Here is a 19,776-nt window from a genome sequence, read left to right on the forward strand (position 1 = left end):
GATTCCGGGGGGATTTTCCGGGGATTCCGGGAGGATTTTGTCGGGGATTCCGGGGGGATTTTGTCGGGGATTCCGGGGGGAATTTCTGGGGGATTCCGGGGGGATTTTATCGGGGATTCCTGGGGGATATTCCCGGGGATTCCGGGGGGATTTTCTCAGGGATTCTGGGCATATTTTCTCGCGGATTCCGGGGGGATTTTCTCAGGGATTCCGGGGAGATTTTATCGGGGATTCCGGGGGGATTTTTCCCGGGAAATGCGGGGGGCTTTTTCCCCGCGATTCCAGGGGGATTTTCCCGGGGATTCCAGGGGGATTTTATCGGGGATACCTGGGGGATTTTCCAGGGGATTCCTGGGGGATTTTCCCGGGGATTCCGGGGGGATTTTCACGGGGATTCCGGGGGGATTTTCACTGGGATTCCGGGGCGATTTTCTCAGGGAATTCCGGGGGATTTTCTCGGGAATTCCGGGAGGATTTTCCCGAGTATTCCGGGGGGATTTTCCCGAGTATTCCGGGGGGATTTTTTCGGGGAGTCCGGGGGGATTTTCCCGGGGATTCCGAGGGGATATTCCCGGGGAATTCCGGGGGGATTTTCTCCGCGATTCCGGGGGGATTTTCCAGGGGTTTCAGCGAGGAATTTCCCGGGGAATTCCCGGTGGATTTTCCAGGGGATTCCGGGTGGATTTTCTCGGGGATTCCGGGGGGATTTTCCCGAGTATTCCGGGGGGAATTTTTCGGGGAGTCCGGAGGGATTTTCCCGGGGTATCCGGGGTGATTTTACGAGGAATTCCGGGGGGATTTTCCCGAGTGTTCCGGGGGGATTTCCTCGGGGATTACGGGATGATTTTCTCGGGCAATTCCGGGGGATGTTCTCGGGTATTCCGGGGCCATTATCTCGGTGATTCCGGGGAGATTTTCTCGGGGATTCCGAGATTATTTTCCCGGGGAATTCATGGGGATTTTCCCGGGGATTCCGGGGGGATATTCGCGGGGATTCCGGGGGATTTTCTCGGAGATTCCGGGGGGATTTTCATGGGGATTCCGGGGTATTTTCTCCTGGATTCCGGGGAATTTTCCGTGGATTCCTGGGGGATTTTGCCGAGTATTTCGGGAGAATTTTCTCGGGGATTCCGGGGTGATTTTCCCGGGAAATTCCGGGGGATTTTCTCGGGGATTCCGGGGGATTTTTTCGGGGAGTCCGGAGGGATTTTCCCGGGGATTCCGGGGGGATTTTACGAGGAATTCCGGGGGGGTTTTCTCGGCGATACCGGGGGGATATTCTCGGGGATTCCGGGATGATTTTCCCGGGGAATTCCAGGGGATTATTCCGGCGATTCCGGGGGGATTTTCTCGGCGATTGCGGGGGGATTATCCCGGGGAATTCTAGGGGATTTTCTCGGGGATTCCGGGGGGATTTTCCCGGGGAATTCCGGGGGGATTTTCTCGGGGAGTCCGGGGAGATTTGCCCGGGGATTCCGAGGGATTTTCAGGGGAATCCGGGGGGATTTTCTCGGGGATTCAGGGGGGTTTTTCTCGGGGATTCAGGGGGGATTTTCCAGGGGATTCCGGGGGGATTTTCTCGCGTATTCCCGGGGCATTTTCCTGGAGATTCCAGGGGGATTTTATCGGGGATTCCGGGGGGATTATCCAGGGGATTCCGGGGGGTTTTTCCAGGGGATTCCGGGCATATTTTCCCGAGTATTACGGGCGAATTTTCTCGGGGATTCCGGGGAGATTTTCTTGGGGATTCCGGGGGGGCTTTCACAGGGATTTCTGGGGGATTTTCGCGTGGATTCCGGGGGGATTTTCTCGCGGATTCCGGGGGCTATTTTCCCGGGGATTCCGGGGGAAATTTCTCGGGGAGTCCGGGGGGATTTTCTAGGGGAATTCCGGGGGATTTTCTCGGGGATTCTGGGGGGATTTTCCCGGCGATTCCGGGTTGATTTTCCCGGGGACTCCGGGGGATTTTCTCGGGGATTTCTGGAGGATTTTCCCGGGGATTCCGGGCGGATTTTCTCGTGGATTCCGGGAGGATTTTCTCTTGGATTCCGGGAGGATTTTCCCGGGGAATTCCGAGGGATATTCAGGGGAATCCGGGGGGATTTTCTCGGGGATTCAGGGGGGATTTTCCACGGGATTCCGGGGGGATTTTCTCGGGGATTCCGGGGAGATTTTCTCACGTATTCCCGGGGCATTTTCCTGGAGATTCCAGGGGGATTTTATCGGGGATTCCGGGGGGATTATCCAGGGGATTCCGGGGGGATATTGCAGAGTATTCCGGGGGGATTTTCTGGGGGATTCCGGGGGGATTTTCCCGGCGAATTCCGGGGGGATTTTCTCGGGGATTCCTAGGGGATTTTCCAGGGGATTCCGGGGTGATTATCCCGGGGATTTTCCTGGGGGATTTTCCCGGGGATTCCGGGGGATTTTCTCGGGGATTCCGGGTTGATTTTCCCGGGGAATTCCGAGGGATTTTCTCGGGGATTCCGGGGGAATCTTCCAGGGGATTCGGGGCGGATTTTCTCGGGGATTCCGGGGAGATTATCCCGGGGATTTCGGGGAGATTTTCTGGGGGATTCCTGGGGGATTTTCTCGGGGATAGCGGACGGATTATCACGGGGATTCCGGGATGAGTTTCTCGGGGAATTCAGGGGGATTTTCCAGGGGATTCCGGGGGGATTTTCCCGGGGAATTCCGGGGGATTTTCTCGGGGATTCCGGGGGGATTTTCCCGGGGAATTCCGGGGGATTTTCTCGGGGATTCCGGGGGGTTTTTCCCGGGGATTCCCGGGGATTTTCTCTCGGATTTTTTCCCCAATTTTTCAAGCATTTTTTCCCGCAATTTTCCTGGATTTTTCCCAAATTTTCCCCATTTCTCACTGATTATTTTCCCCATTTCTCAATGATTTTTGCCCCAATTTATTAAAGATTTTTTTTCCCCATTTCTCACTGATGTTTTTCCCCATTTTCCCCCCATTTCTCACTGATTTTTATCCCCCATTTTTCAATGATTTTTCCCCATTTCTCTCTGATTTTTGCCCCATTTCACCATGATGTTTTCCCCATTTCTCACTGATTTTTCCGTTGATTTTTCATGGATTTTTCCACCCATTTTTCGTGGATTTTTTCCCCATTTTTCCCCATTTCTCACTGATTTTTTCCCCCATTTATCACTCCTTTTTCCCCATTTTTCCCCATTTCTCACTGATTTTTTCCGCCATTTTTCATTGATTTTTTCCGCCATTTTTCATGGATGTTTCCCCCAATTTTCATGGATATTTCCTGATTTTCCCCCCCATTTCTCACTGATATTTGCCCCCATTTCTCTCTGAATTATTCCCCCCATTTTTCATGCATTTTCCCGCCCATTAATCACTGATTTTTTCCCCATTTCTCACCGACTTTTCCCCCCATTTCTCACTGATTTTTATCCCCCACTTCTGACTGATTTTTCCCAATTTTTCGTTGATCTTTTTCCCCATTCCTCACCGATTTTTCCCCCATTTCTCTCTGATTTTTCCATCATTTTTCATGGGTTTTCCCCCCCATTTCTCACTGATTTTACCCCCTTTCTCACTGATTTTATTAATGTTTGTATTTCTATTTCTATTTCTATTTCTATTTATTATTATTGTTTTGCATGTTTATGTTTATGTTTATGTTTATGTTTATGTTTATGTTTATGTTTATGTTTATGTTTATGTTTATATCTATGCAGGTTAACGTTTGTGCATGTTTATGTCTATGTTTATATTTATGCATATTTATTTTTATGCCGGCGAACGCGGGCAGGCGTTTTATGTAAACGCCTATCCGCCGGGGTCCTAGAGAGGCTGCCATCTTGAGCGTGTCGGGACTCTCAAAATGGCGCCTCGGGCGGCACCCCGGCTGACCTGCCAAAAATGGCGGCAGAAAGGGCGGGAAAAAATCAGGACCCCGGTGTGTAGGCATAAGATGCCTGATTACATCGCCGACGCCGATCCGCTCGCCGACAATTTTCCCGGATGTTTCAGAGCGTGCCGACAACGGCCGCGCAGTCCGCGGTGCCGCGGGCGTGAGGGCGCCGGCGGGCGCGGGCAGGCGTTTTATGTAAACGCCTATCCGCCGGGGTCCTAGAGAGGCCGCCATCTTGAGTGTGTCCGCACTCTCAAAATGGCGGCTCGGGAGGCACCCCGGCTGACCTGCCAAAAATGGCGGCAGAAAGGGCGGGAAAAAATCAGGACCCCGGTGTGTAGGCAAAAGATGCCTGATTACATCGCCGACGCCGATCCGCTCGCCGACAATTTTCCCGGACGTGTCAGAGCGTGCCGACAACGGCCGCGCGGTCCCCGGTGCCGCGGGCGTGAGGGCGCCGGCGGGCGCGGACAGGCGTTTTATGTAAACGCCTATCCGCCGGGGTCCTAGAGAGGCCGCCATCTTGAGTGTGTCCGCACTCTCAAAATGGCGGCTCGGGCGGCACCCCGCCTGACCTGCCAAAAATGGCGGCAGAAAGGGCGGGAAAAAATCAGGACCCCGGTGTGTAGGCATAAGATGCCTGATTAAATCGCCGACGCCGATCCGCTCGCCGACAATTTTCCCGGACGTGTCAGAGCGTGCCGACAACGGCCGCGCGGTCCGCGGTGCCGCGGGCGTGAGGGCGCCGGCGGGCGCGGACAGGCGTTTTATGTAAACGCCTATCCGCCGGGGTCCTAGAGAGGCCGCCATCTTGAGCGCTGCCGCAGGGCTGGGTCCCGGCCCGCGGGCCCTTCCGCCATCCTGAGAGGGGCACGGTGCAGTACCCTCCCGTGTCCACACGGCGGCAGCACTGCCGCCCAACTCAGCCCGGCACTGCCGCCCTGTCAGGGACAGCCAGAGAAGGGAGAGAGTTCCAAGCACCAGAGTCCCCACCCGTCATAAAATCCTCTCAATGAACGCCCCAAAAAAACCCCGACCCAAACTAAAAATGCCCTGCCTCTGACCAAATGAAAAAAAAACCTTTTATATATATAAATCATCTATTTTTTAATATTTAATTTCTAGTCATAATCTAGACATATTTCATATATTCAATTTAATTGCTATTCTATTTATCATATATACAATATTCTTTTATTATTCATTATATACATAGATTTATATTACTAATGTTATTTCTATTTTATCTATATCCATCTATATTTGGAGGTTCATAGTTTTTAATATTATTTCTTTAAAAGCTCTGCCTCTAACCAAATAGAAACAAAAAACTCGATTATTTTAAATTATATTTGAATATATTTTTCTATTTAGTTTTCATATTTATATCTGTAGATTTATATGTCTATATTGTGTATTCTATATTTATATACTATTTAATGTAGTTTTTACTAGTATATTAATATACTAGATGCTATTTACATTCTATTATAACATACTATTTAATAGAACATATTAAAATCGATAAATTATTTATATTACATACTACATACATGTATTTTATATTTATATTTATTTCTATATATTTATACTTACATATATATATGCATATATAGTTATCATCATTTTATGTCAGTATCTATTTTTGCATATTTGTATATTTTTGCCTATATTATTTTCAAAAAACCCTCCTCTAACCAAATAAAAACCAATAAAACATTCCTTTTAAAGTCTGAATATTTATATATTTCTATTTTCATAACATAATATAATGTAATGTAATATATTTATATATTGGTTTCTTATATTTGCTTCTATATTTTTATTCTTTATCTTTTCTATTTACAGTATCTATAAAAAAACCCTACCTCTATCCAAACACAAGCCAATAAAACATTCCTTTTAGACTATATTTAGCTATTTTTTAAGGTTCTGTTTTTCATGCATTCTACACCCACCCCTCCCTCTCAATGTTCTGGCACCCACCATGACCCCCCGCCATGCCCGACTCACCTGATCCTCCAGCGCAGCCCGGCTCCCTCTCCCAGGGACCTTGGGGTGCCCCAAACCACGTCGGAGCCCCCCTCAGCCTTTTTTCCTCACCCCAAAGAAGGCACAGAACGACTCCTTTAATGAAGTTGTTTTAACAATTGTAAGGCTAGAGCTTTTGGTATCCACTGCTTGCCATCCCTTGTAAACCAATTATTTTCTTCTTTCTTCTGCAGCTTAATAAACCTCTTTTTTTCCCCATAGTTTTCCAAATGCATGTATTACCGCATATGCATATTTAGAATCAGTAAATATATTTAATGTCTTGTCCTGCTATAATTCACAGGCTCTCACAAGCGTGTGCAGCTCTGCTGTCTGAGCTGACCAGGTGGCTGGTAACCTCCCCCCTTCCTTTAATTGCTTTCCATTCACGATAGAGTATCCTGTAAATCATGAAGAATGGGGGAAAAATCAATGAGAAATGGGGAAAAAAATCCCTGAAGAATGGGGGGAAAAATCAGTGAGAAATGGGGAAAAGTGGGGAAAAAATCCGTTAGAAATGGGTGGGGAAATTCCATGAAAAATGGCGAAAGAAATCAGTGAGAAATGGGGAAAAATGGGTAAAAAATCAGTGCGAAATGGGGGGGGGGGGGGGGGGAATCAATGAGAAATCGGGGAAAAACATAAGTAAGAAACGGGGGGGAAAAGTCCATGAAAAATGGGGAAAAATCAGTGGGAAATGGGGATAAATCTGGAAAAAATCCATGAAAAATGGGGGAAAATATCAGTGAGAAATGGGGGAAAATGGGGAAAAAGTCAGTGAGAAATGGGGAAAAGTCAGTGAAAAACGGGGGGAAAACTCCATGAAGAATGGGGAAAAAAATCAGTGAGAAATGGGGAAAAAAATCCCTGAAAAATGGGGGGAAATATCAGTGAGAAATGGGAAAAAAATGGGGAAAAAAATCATTGATAAATCGGGGGAAAAATCAGTGTGAAAGGGGGGGAAAAATCGGGATCGGGGACGTGGACCGGGACTGGGATCGGGGACCGGGACGGGGAAATGGGACAGGGACCGGGATCGCGGACGGGGACCTGGGACAGGGACCGGAACCGGGATCGGGGACGGGGACTGGAGACAGGGACCGGGACCGGGATTGGGGACTGGGACCAGGACCGTGATCGGGTTCCGGGACGGGGAACTGGGACTGGGACCAGGATCGGGGACCGGAACCGGGGACTGGGACCTGGACCAGGACTGGGGACGGGGACTGGGGACAGTGACCGGGACTGCAATCGGCACCGCCCCCCGAACCGCTCCCGGAACCGCTCCCCGGGCTACCCCGGCACGGCGACCGGGAACGCCCCCGGCACCGCCCCGGCACCGCCCCCGGTGCCGCCCCCGGCACTGCCCCGGCACCGCCCCGGGTAGCGCCCCCGGCACCGCCCCCGGGGCGGGCCGCCGAACGCACGCGATGACGCGCGGGGGGCGGGACGGCGCGGGGCGGTGACGCGCTTCATGCCAGGAGCAGGGCCGGGTGCGACGAAGACGGGAGCGGGCCGACCCGATACCGCGCGGGGCCGCGGGCCCGGCGGAGCCCGGCCCGCTGGGTAGGGGCCGCCAATGGCACCGGGGCTTCTGCTTCGGCTTCTGTCCGTGTCGGCGGGGAGGCCCCAGCCAGCGGTGCCCCTCTCCCTCGGCGACACGGGCGTGGAACTCGGCATCGGGCGCTGCATCGCCGCGGACAGCAGGGGGCGCACGGGTACCGATACTGCCATGGGGCCCGGCGCTGCTCTCCTGCTCCGCCGCCAGGCGGCGCTGCGCTGCCGTCCTGCCGCGCCTCCGGGCACGCTCGGTTTCCTCGGGACCCCGGGCCCCGCCTGTCCCGCCGCTGCGGAGGCGGGGGATGCTTTATGGGACTGCCCGAGCTGGCGGTGCCGGGTCTGGGGCGTTGGGGCGCGCCTTGGGGGGCTGCGGGTGCGCTCGTTTCCTCTTCTGCATGGCCTTCTGTGTGAGCATCTCTCGTTGCGACTGCTCTTGGAGAGTCAAACCCCTCCTCCTAAGTGGTCTCAGGAGCCTGGCAGGGTGAGTTTTGTTTCACAGGGGAAAGGGCCACTGGTCGTGTCCAGAGACCTGTGCACCCAGCCAGGTTTCTGCCTGATAAAATTCCAAATGGATGAGGATTTCTCCCAGCCCCAAGCTGCCCCCACCTGTAACCCTGGCTGCCTTTGGGGTGCCCAAAGCCTCCTCTGTGCAGATCTCAGGAACCTGGGAGGGGTGAACAATGTTGCACAGGGAAAAACCCCACAGATTTTATCTCCGGGCCTGGGGCCAGGAGCAGGCATTTGCGTGCTATAATTCCAGAAGGAGCACGGTGTCTCCCAGACCCAAGCCGCATCCAGCTGTGACCCAGCTGCTCTTGGAGTGCCAAAAGCCTCCTCGTAGCTGATCTCAGGAACCCTGGAAGGGTGAGTTTGGTTTCACAGGGAAAAGGCCTCAGTTTGTGTCCAGAGATCAAATAAGGGACTCTGCTTTTCCTCTAGTTCTCCTTCCTGTTTTCACCTGGGCTACAAGGATGGGCATGGCCTGTATTTCTCATATCAAAGTGATGTTACTAAATTTGTCCAGAAGTTCTGATTGTTATTTTTATTAGTAGTAGTAATTTTCTGATAGAAAACACTCTCATTTTGCCTTTCCCACGTTGTTTCCAGGTGCTGCCCAGGATGGACATCCGTGGTCTCAGACAGTGATTCCCGAGGAGCAAGGAAAGCCTTTTCCTCACCTGCACAGTTCAGGTGGATGGGACAGAATTGGTGTGGCCTGACAAGGCAGGAAAAGCTGTCTGTGTTCTGGAGTGCCTTGAAAGCTTTCTCCGTCAGGTTTGGAAGGGGTTTCTCTTTGGGATTTCTTGTGATGCAGCACCACGGGTATCCCTTTGTGCCAAGTCCAGTGCTAAAGGATTGAAGAACTGACAAGTGGGGTCTGGGATGAAAATGCCTCTAATAAAATTAAGCAAAGAATACAATAAGAGAAATGAGCATCCTTTTAATGTCTGAAATAGTTAGGAATAAAAATGCTGGAAAAGGGCACTCTGAATTGGTGTCACTTGTCATGGATAAAACCCCAGAGTGAGGAATCAGAGCAGAAGTTGAGAGCTGGAATCCTTCTGCAGTCGACTTAATTTTCTTTTCCTCCTCTCTTTCAGGACAGGAAGAATCACGACTCTCCTGGCATCTTTGCCAAGAGCTGTGGTGTTTGATCAGCCAAAGCCCAGAGGCTTCAGCACCAGAGGTCTGAGCCTGGAGGGCTCCTGGTGCTGCCCGTGCTGTGGGCTATGTCAGAGGATGCAGGGTTCCTCTTTGCCTCCCTGCTGGGATTAACTGCCATGGGAATGTGGGATCTGGGTGAAACTCCAGCTCTCCTGGTGTTCAGGGGAGCAAGGTCTGAGGGACTCCTCTCTGGGGATGTGCGGTGAAGGACTGAATAGTGTGGAAGGAGAGTATTTATAAACTGTATCACTGTTTCTCCCAAAATTGGGGTGGAGCACTGATGGGGGCGGTTGGGTTTGGTCTGGGCCTGTTATTCTTTGTGCAATTTTTAAATTCTCTTGTATGATTTACTGTCCGGTATCTTTCTAACAAAAGCTGACATAAATTTAGATTAAGGATTAGAACTTGGGTCCATTCATTGCAAACATTTGACAAGGCTGGAGGACTGGGGTGGTGACTGCTCTCAGGAAAGGTTACTTATTAATACTGTGTCAGATTTCCCGCAGTGACTGTCAGGCCTGCATGGCTGTGAGTTCGTGCTCTTCTCACTGGGGAAATAAGTTCAGCAAAATTAGAAATGTTAGAAAAATCCAGCCAAAAATTCCACCTCTGTACCCCCTAAGTTTTCCCAGTTTTTCCCAGCTAGGAGCTGCACAGAAGTCAGGCAGGGGAAGTGACAACAGGGAACAGCTGAAAAATTCAAAGGCACAAAGAGGAAAGGGGAAAGGTTTCAGAAAACAATTCTATGGTCTAAGAATAATTCCTGATTCCCTACTGAGAAGAACACGAACTCACAGCCATTCAGGCCTGACAGTCCCCTGCAGTGAGAGCTCAGCACACATCCACAGAGGCAAGTCCAGCATCTTAAATGAAAAAATAAAAATAAAAACCAGAAGAAAAAGGTGATTTCTTTTGCTTCAGAGTTATTTCAAGTTCTTAAAGCCCAAGCAACATTTGCTCTTGATTTTGGTTGGGTGAATCATGAGCAGTGGGCACGGGTCATGCCATTCATTGAGCAGAAAACCCGGGGTCATTTAGAGGGGACACAAGAACTGTTTGTGTAGCGACCTCGGGCTGCAGAGGGGCAGGAGAAAGGCCAAGGGAGCTCCCTGGGGCCACCAGGGCCTGTGGGGAACAGAATGGACGCTTGGATGACCAGTGGAGGTGAGGAGTGGATCTGAGTTCATCTACAGGGAAATAAGGAGGGGATACTCTGGAGTGAAAAGCTGAGGTGATGAGTTCACCCACCTGGGCACGAGTTGTGTTTGCACAAAGTGGGAACAGAGGTGAAGGTCAATCCAAAGTCGATCCTGCTTGACCTCTGAATTCCAGGATAAGTTTTACAAGCTGCCAAATGAGGGAGTAAAAATACACAAAAATGAAACCGAGAGCATTCATGAGGTTCCTGGGAGTCCATTACACTGTTGTCATAGAATTCTTAATGAGTTTTGAGCTTTTAATGACAACAATTCAGTACTTTCTTTGGATTATTCACTGTGTAGGATTTGGGGTTTATCTGGATTTTAAAGGCGTCGTGGTGGCCCTGACACTGCTCAGGAGCTGGTAGGAAAAGCAGGGTCAGAGCTCCTGGCAGGCACAGGGTGTTTTTCCCAGAGTGGACTGTGGAGGAATTGTTTGGGCCTTGGATTGTCCCTTGGATTGGGTGATGCCAGTTGCTGTGATTTGTGTAATTCCATACATTTAACTCCCAATACTTCCCAGCCCAGGAGCTTGAGCTGACAGGGCAGCACACAGATTGTTCTCTGTGCTGTGCCCCGATTTGGGGTTGGCTGTCAGCTTTGCTAGCTCCCGTGAATTATGCCCATAGCCCCGAATTCCCTGCTCAATTCCCACTGCCATAACCTCACAGCGCCTCATGGAGTGGGGATATACTGTGGCAGGAAGCTCAGCAGCATCGGCACAGGGACAGGTGTATATTCCAAAGAATTTGCTGTTTCAAACCCTCATCCCCCAGCCCCGCCGATGTCCCTGGGGGGCACTTGACAGAGTTACCTGGATTTCAGCTGATTTCACCCCCCCGAGCTCGGGCTCCAGGTGATCTTTTCAAGCAGGAGAAGGCAGGGGCCGGAGGCGCTCGTGGCCCGTGCCGAGGCAGTCCCTGGGGCCACGAGAGGACATCTCTCCCTGCAGAATTTCAGTTCTTTCCAGAGCCTCAGCAGTGACAGAGGACAAAGAGGAAGATGAGGAGGAGGAAGAAGGGGGAGAGGGTTTGAGAGGAGGGGAAGCCCAAATCCGTGCTGTGTGCGGAGCTCCGACAGCACGCTGCAGCCCGCAGCTCAGTGTGAGCACGGGGCAGAGGAGGCGATTTCTGGGCATTCAATCACCCTGAGGCGGGCCCGGCACCGCCCCTGCAGCACCGTCCCCAGCACAGCTCGGTACCGCTCCGGGATCACCCGGCCCCGCCCCCGGTGCCGCCCGGGACCACTGGGGACCGCCCCTAAAGCACCGCCCCGGCCCCGCCCGGTCCCGTCCCCGGGACCTCCGTGCCCCGCCTCGCCAAGCCCCGGCTCCGCCCCGAGCCTGCCCGGGCTGCGCCGGGACCATCGCTGGCGGCCCCGCCCCTCTCCCCCGGGCCGAAGCGGGCTGAAGGAGATGTCCGCACGATTGGAAACGCCGCCGAAAATCGCACCCGTGGGATCGGTGTCGGCGTCGTGCGCAGGCATCCCACTAGAGCGAGCGGGCTCCTTGCTGTGTCCCCCTCCTTTTGCAGCCAGAGTTAGAAGGTCGGGGAGCGACACCCGAGCCGCCATCTTGGGAGAGGCAGGCGCGCAGTACCGCGCTCTGCCCACAGGGTGGCGCTTGGGAGACAGGCAAGGGATGGAATCAAGGAGTGTCCCAATCCTTGAGGAAATCCCCCGGAATGAACGCCCCAAGAAACCCCGACCAGAACTGAGAAACCTCCTGCCTCTGTATGAGTGCAAAGGGTGTGCAAGGAGTGTGCAAATAGTGTGCATTAGCAATCGATCGGCAGGCATTGGAAAGCGATCGCCGATCTAATCGATCGGCAGGCGCGATCGATCGCCGATCTAATCGATCGGCAGGCATTAGCAATCGATCGCCGATCTAATCGATCGGCAGGCGCGATCAATCGATCGCCGAGCTAATCGATCGGCAGGCATTAGCAATCGATCGCCGATCTAATCGATCGGCAGGCGCGATCAATCGATCGCCGAGCTAATCGATCGGCAGGCATTAGCAATCGATCGCCGAGCTAATCGATCGGCAGGCATTAGCAACCGACCGCCGATCTAATCGATCGGCAGGCGCGATCAATCGATCGCCGATCTAATCGATCGGCAGGCATTAGCAATCGATCGCCGAGCTAATCGATCGGCAGGCGCGATCAATCGATCGCCGATCTAATCGATCGGCAGGCATTAGCAATCGATCGCCGAGCTAATCGATCGACAGGCGCGATCAATCGATCGCCGATCTAATCGATCGGCAGGCATTAGCAATCGATCGCCGAGCTAATCGATCGACAGGCGCGATCAATCGATCGCCGATCTAATCGATCGGCAGGCATTAGCAATCGATCGCCGATCTAATCGATCGGCAGGCGCGATCAATCGATCGCCGATCTAATCGATCGGCAGGCATTAGCAATCGATCGCCGATATAATCGATCGGTAGTCGTGATCAATCGATCGCCGATCTAATCCATAGGCACGCATTAGCTATCGATCGCCGATCTGATTTTTCCCGCCATTTTTCATGGATTTTTTCCCCCATTTCTTACTGATTTTTCCCCAATTTTTCATGCATTTTTTCCCGCAATTTTCCTGGATTTTTTCCCATATTTTCCCCATTTCTCACTAATTTTTTTCCCCCATTTCTCAATGATTTGTTTCCCCAATTTATCAAAGATTTTTTTTCCCCATTTCACCATGATGTTTCCCCCATTTCTCACTGATTTTTTCCCCCATTTCTCACTGATTTTTTCCCCCCATTTTTCCATGGATATTTCCCGATTTTCCCCCCCATTGCTCACTGATTTTTGCCCCCATTTCTCTCTGAATTTTCCCCCCATTTTCCATGCATTTTTCCCCCCATTAATCACTGATTTTCTCCCCATTTATCACTGATTATTGCCCCCATTTTTCACTTATTTTTTCCCCACAGCATCGGCCACCACAGCACGAGCGACAACAGCTCGCTCTGTTCCCGCCATTGCCCATGGATTGTTTGCCTGTTTTCCATGGATTTTTTCCCCATTTCTCACTGATTTCCCCCCCCCCCCCATTTCTCACTGAATATTCCCCCATTTTTCATCGACTTTTCCCCCATTTACCACTGCTTTTTCCCCCATTTCTCGCTGATTTTGTCCCAAATTTTCCCCCATTTCTCATTGATTTTTTTCCCTGTTTCTCACTGATTTTTCCCCCATTTCTTAATGACTTTTCCCGCCATTCGTCACGGATTTTTTCCCCCCATTTCTCACTGATTTTTTCCCCATTTCTCATTGATTTTTTCCCCCACTTTTCCCCGTTTCTCACTGATTTATTCCCCCATTTTTCATGGATTTTTTTTCCCCCATTTCTCACGGATTTTTTTCTCCATTTTTCAAAGATTCCCCCCCCCGTTTTTCACTGATTTTTCTCCATTTCTCACTGATTTTCCCACCATTTTTCATGTGGTTTTTTTCCATTTCTCACTGATGTTTTACCTCATTCTTATTACCATTCTCATAGCTCTATTTTATATTTATACATATTCTTATATTTGCATTATTTCTGTTATACACTAGATTTTTCATAGATATTTGCTACTTATATTTCATGATACTTTACATGTATACCAATCTATTTCTATTCTTTATATTTTATTTTTATATTAGCTATAAAAACCGTGCCTCTACCCAAATAAAAAGCATTTAAACATTCCTTTTAGACTATATTTAGGTATTTTTTATGGTTCTGTTTTTCATGCATTCTACACCCACCCCTCCCTCTCAATGTTCTGGCACCCACCATGACCCCCCCCCCCCCCCCCCCCCCATGCCCGACTCACTTGCTCCTCCAGCGCAGCCCGGCTCCCTTTCCCAGGGACCTTGGGGTGCCCCAAACCACGTCGGAGCCCCCACTCTCCACACCCTCCCCCTCCGTAGGGAACGGGAATGGGATGGGGAGCACACAGGACAAGAAAGGAACACAAAAGACACACTGGACAGAGAGAAGAAAAGGGCTGGAAGCTGGATATGAGGATGAAAGTGGAGCAGCAACAAACCTCAGGACTCTTGACTAGAGAGTGTGGCTGCTGAACGTCTCAAAAAAAACCCCCAGCTCCAACACAACATGCTGTGCTCACGGCTCGGCCTGGGACTCATCAGTGAACATCTCTCTCTTGCCAGGGCCATAAAGCCCCCGAGAAAACACGAGGTGAGGTTGATGTGCTCCGGCTTTGCTCCTGCTCAGCCCTAACCCCAGCCCCTGCTGCCAGTGAGCACCCTGATCTCTGAACCTCTTCTCAGCTTGTTTGTACGCTTCCAAATTCCTTCCTCTTTCTTCAAGCTTCATCTGTTTCCTGGCATTGGGAGAATGACAAGTGTTTAGCACAGCGCAATGAATACAACAGTCTCATTTTCAGAAGACACAACTGAACGAGAACCGACAGCAGCACTGCTTCGAGACAATCTGGGCACACGTTTCCCTTCCAGCAATCTGAGTGTTCTTTTGTGTCACGCCTGAAATCCTGAAAATGGTTTTTTGAGAAAAATTATCCATAACTAGAAAACAATCAAACCAAATAAATAGAACCCCTAGGATATAATAACAGCCCATATACTACAACACTCCAATTCTAATATTAATAAGAAAACAGAAATTAGCTACACAGCATTACCTCAAACAAACACTACATACTGGCAAGAATCAAAGCCACCACAAAATAATTCAAAAACTACCCTATGCCTTATGCTACAGCCTAGAACGCCATCGGCAAACCTTATCAAGGTATCCTTTAAAAACAACGCCCCACCAAAAACAAAAACAACACAAAACGCCATTCAAGAACTCCCTTATCAACACCTGAATGAAAAAACATGGCATTAGATAAATAGACCATAGCCCTTATCATACACCATCTACAAACAAAATAAAGCTATACCATACATCCTCGAAAACCACCTTCAAAGCACGACATTAGAAAAAAAAACTTTCCAGAATTAAAAGCTGTATCTAACAAAAGCCGTCTGATAAAATTAACAACCAAGCCCCCACCATCAGAGCTGCCCCTACTAAACTCCCCATCGTACATATGAAAAATCAGTTTTAAAAACCTACTTCAATTCATTCTGCCTCAAATACAAAGCCATCCAGAAAGTTACCTTCACTCAAAAACAAAAGCGCACGTAGTAAAGAACATTAAAAAATAAATCAGCACACTACACACCACAAGCATAAAATATTGAATTAAAACCAAAAATACCCCTAGTCATTAAAGAGCCCAGCCGCAAGCTATATTTAACTATAACTTCGTGCAAACGTACACATATCATTAAAATAGATTTCTTTCAGAATACAACTGATGATCTAAAATAGTAAAATGTCCGAGAACGATATTATAATAGGATATCCTCGATCATCCTCCCGCAAATTCTCTCCACTCTATTGTCCGACACACACCGGAAAAAAAATCCAGTTTTTACTTTTTTCAGCTAACTTCTCATTTATTAGCTGAGAGGAATGTTGAATTTGTCTTTACAAATGAGCTGTGGATCAGCCTGTAGATAAGGCTAGCACTGAGAGACAAAAGAAACAATGGGATGGATTCCACTGATTGATGAATGGAAAGAGATAGTTGCCTTTACAAACAAACTGCAGGGCTGCTGATAAATGAAATTGGATATCAAAAGATGAAAGAAGCAACGGGGGGAAACTATGAATTCTATAAGAATTAAAAATTAAAAGGGAGGGTTATACATTAGAGGGGAATTTCAGGTATCAGGCGTTCCGGGAAGTCTGTGCCTCTCAAGTACCTCAGCCAATGGGAAAAGAGAGAGGGAAATGCGGCCGGGAAAATAGGATAAAAAGGAGGCTGCGTCTTCCAAAAATTTGAGAGATCCCAGGGGAATGTCCCATGGCCTCTCCCTTTATTCGAATAAAGCAAAAAGGACTCCTCTGTTTCCTTTTTGGACATAAACCGCTGGTGTTTGTGGATTAATTTTCCTGACATTTAGCAACATATTGTCAAAAAAAAAAAAAAAAAAAAAAAAAAAAAGTGATCCAGAAGAGGGCAACATTGACAGCCATTCCAAGACAGGATGAACAAATGCTTTCACATTGACAGAGGATGCTGCGATGTTCTGAGAACAGAAGATAGAATAAAATAAAGGAAGGTGATGTTACAAGACAGAAAAGGGTAAAATAAAAGGAGTACCTGAGACTGGGGGGCGGGGGGGAAGAAAATGGGGAAATATTAATTGCTACACACTAGGTACAAATGCTTTTTACAAGTAATTTATGAGAAGCAAGCTAAAAGCGTCTTACTGCTGCTAGTGATATCATGCTCCAAGCTCTGCTAATAATTCCTATTTCTAGCAATAGTTAAATTGAACTCACTACATTCCAACTATTTTTCTGCTTGTTTAGATGGCAGATCCGTTTGGAACACACCTTCGTATAGCAAATTCTATGCCCAGGTAGGGACCTCTCAGTTCTTCCATAAAACATTTTCTTCTGCATTATGGCAAGCCTTTGTTTTAGCTTGACAGCTTTCTTGAAACTTAAATTTACGCATGTATCCAAAGACATTTGCAATTACAGAAATTGGTAGGCACATCATATGGAAAGTAAATAACATTCTCGAGAGGGAGTTGCTTTGTTACTGAGGGGATGAAAAGCAAGGCTAGAGCTAGTAGAACTACCCAAGAAATTGGATTTAATGCAGCTTTTACAAGGCTCAAAGTAGCCATACCGAGATGTTTGAGCTAAAAGCCCCAGTTACCAGACTTACAGGCCTAATAGTTATCACCACACCACATTCCCTGGTTGCAGTATTTTTAACAGCAGTGCAGAACGCTACTGAAAATTATTTTTAGGTTGAATTGTTCTCTCCCCTCACTGCCTGTGTAGCTGTTAGAGGCTTCCAGGAGGCTGGGGAAGCAGACTGCTGGTTTCACTTCAAGACACGTCACTTCCATGGTCTGCTGGAGGGCACTTTGAAGCCCGTGTCCTTTTCTTGCTCTATTGTATCTGACAACTTTCCTCCCCCACGTCTGTTTTTTAGCGGGCAGCATTTTTGGAGGGCCAGTCAAAGACCTCAGGCTCCGAGAGAATTCGTCTGCTTTGCTCTGTTTATGTGTGCAACAGATGGGAGCAGCAACTAAGTCAAGTAGTAACTTCTGAGCTGCCCAGTTATCAGTAAACCAAAATATTCTTTTGTGACTCTCGCCAGACGAACATATCATCCTATCCGAGTCACACACTGCCCCTCTGGCATTTTCCAGTCAGACAAAGAATTCCTGGCCCCTTCCTTGCATGAACCTCAGCTCTCCACCTTGTTCCAGAAAGAGTTCTAGATCCAAGGCCCAGTGAGCCAGCTACCCTTTGCTGCCCTGAGCAGTATGGAAACAGCCAAGCCCCAGCCCTGCAGCCCTGCCTAACTCGCCTTTGCCTCCCAAACCTGAACCTTTTCCTTGGCTGTGGCATCCTCACTCATGCAATCCTGAAGACAAAAATCTGATTTGGCAGGTGAGGCCGTTTCTAACGCAAAAGCTTCACCAAGGTTTCTCTTCCAACTTCAGCCTTAAACAGTCCTGTCCTCCTCAGACAGCCCCCACCTCCAGCCTTTAGCTGTAAATACTTACTGGTTTATAGCTAATGCTTGCCACCCCTCAAAATTAAGTCTTTTGATATGCATTTACATCCCTCCCTAACCATGTCCTCATCACCCTTCCCAAACTCAGCCTCATCTCCAGGCCTAGAACCTCTCCCTAGGTGAGGGACTGTCCTCGGGTAGGAGTGCTGACAGACCTGTGCATGAGCCCAGCTGCATAGCCCGTGCTAATCCCAGCCCAGCTCTAGCCTTTAAACCCACTGGGGCTTTGGTACTGGAGGCCCAGTTACAGTAACCCCTGTGGCCGTTCCGCTTCCAGGCCATCTGTGAGTTGTGATCCCCCACCCTACACCACTTTGGTGAGAAATGCATTCCTTTCTTACAATAAAGTTTTCATTTTATGTCTAAATTAAAGCATTCCGAGAAAACGTGTAGCAATTATATCAAGACAGACATGACAGGCACCAACATTAGTCTTTCATTACACACTTTTCATGCCTTCTCTCCACAGATTTCTTTGAGGCAACTCTGACTCCTTTTCTCACAGGCAGCTCCACACAGCACCGACTCCTCCTCTCCTCTGTACGACTGGCTAAACCCCAGCCTGTCCCTTCCCCAGCCACCTGAGCCTGTCTGTCCCACACACAGCATCCTCTCACCTTGTCCATCCCTTGCACGGCCACGTGTCCCTTCCTCCTCGCAGCACAGCCAGCAGGCTCCAGCCCACACTGCAGCAGGCTCTGCACCTCCAGCTGGAGCTGTGCTTAGTGAAACTGGCAGCCAGCTGACCCACGCTTTTATAACAACCAGCCTCACTGGGCAGGCAAGGCTGTTTCCACTCCTTGCTAATCAGTACAGCTGTAACTCGTTGGCAACTAGTGCCTTCTGCACTATCCTTACAAACTATTCTCCTACAGAAATGGACCGGAATTCCGGGGGGATTTTCCGGGGATTCCGGGGGGATTTTCCGGGGATTCCGGGAGGATTTTGTCGGGGATTCCGGGGGGATTTTGTCGGGGATTCCGGGGGGAATTTCTGGGGGATTCCGGGGGGATTTTATCGGGGATTCCTGGGGGATATTCCCGGGGATTCCGGGGGGATTTTCTCAGGGATTCTGGGCATATTTTCTCGCGGATTCCGGGGGGATTTTCTCAGGGATTCCGGGGAGATTTTATCGGGGATTCCGGGGGGATTTTTCCCGGGAAATGCGGGGGGCTTTTTCCCCGCGATTCCAGGGGGATTTTCCCGGGGATTCCAGGGGGATTTTATCGGGGATACCTGGGGGATTTTCCAGGGGATTCCTGGGGGATTTTCCCGGGGATTCCGGGGGGATTTTCACGGGGATTCCGGGGGGATTTTCACTGGGATTCCGGGGCGATTTTCTCAGGGAATTCCGGGGGATTTTCTCGGGAATTCCGGGAGGATTTTCCCGAGTATTCCGGGGGGATTTTCCCGAGTATTCCGGGGGGATTTTTTCGGGGAGTCCGGGGGGATTTTCCCGGGGATTCCGAGGGGATATTCCCGGGGAATTCCGGGGGGATTTTCTCCGCGATTCCGGGGGGATTTTCCAGGGGTTTCAGCGAGGAATTTCCCGGGGAATTCCCGGTGGATTTTCCAGGGGATTCCGGGTGGATTTTCTCGGGGATTCCGGGGGGATTTTCCCGAGTATTCCGGGGGGAATTTTTCGGGGAGTCCGGAGGGATTTTCCCGGGGTATCCGGGGTGATTTTACGAGGAATTCCGGGGGGATTTTCCCGAGTGTTCCGGGGGGATTTCCTCGGGGATTACGGGATGATTTTCTCGGGCAATTCCGGGGGATGTTCTCGGGTATT

General features: G+C 49.7%; 2 long non-coding RNA genes across 4 annotated transcripts; one reads left to right on the forward strand and one right to left on the reverse strand.

The window, feature by feature from the left end:
* Positions 1–7,370: 7,370 nt before the first annotated feature.
* Positions 7,371–10,055, forward strand: LOC148221936 (uncharacterized). Of its 3 annotated transcripts, none has more exons than XR_015807069.1 (3): positions 7,371–7,490; positions 8,592–8,759; positions 9,086–10,055. It is a non-coding gene; the product is annotated as an uncharacterized LOC148221936 (long non-coding RNA). The 3 variants fall into 3 exon arrangements; XR_015807071.1 differs by having other exon boundaries at positions 7,379–7,642; XR_015807070.1 differs by having other exon boundaries at positions 7,404–7,965; positions 9,086–9,553.
* On the reverse strand, positions 8,741–11,596 carry LOC148221937 (uncharacterized). Its single transcript, XR_015807072.1, has 3 exons — positions 11,163–11,596; positions 10,398–10,496; positions 8,741–8,879 (listed from the first exon to the last, which is right to left on the reverse strand). It is a non-coding gene; the product is annotated as an uncharacterized LOC148221937 (long non-coding RNA).
* Between the last annotated feature and the right edge of the window lie 8,180 nt (positions 11,597–19,776).

Source organism: Sturnus vulgaris, chromosome 15 (assembly GCF_052056855.1).
Source record: "Sturnus vulgaris isolate bStuVul1 chromosome 15, bStuVul1.hap1, whole genome shotgun sequence".
NCBI classification, from domain to species: Eukaryota; Metazoa; Chordata; class Aves; order Passeriformes; family Sturnidae; genus Sturnus; species Sturnus vulgaris.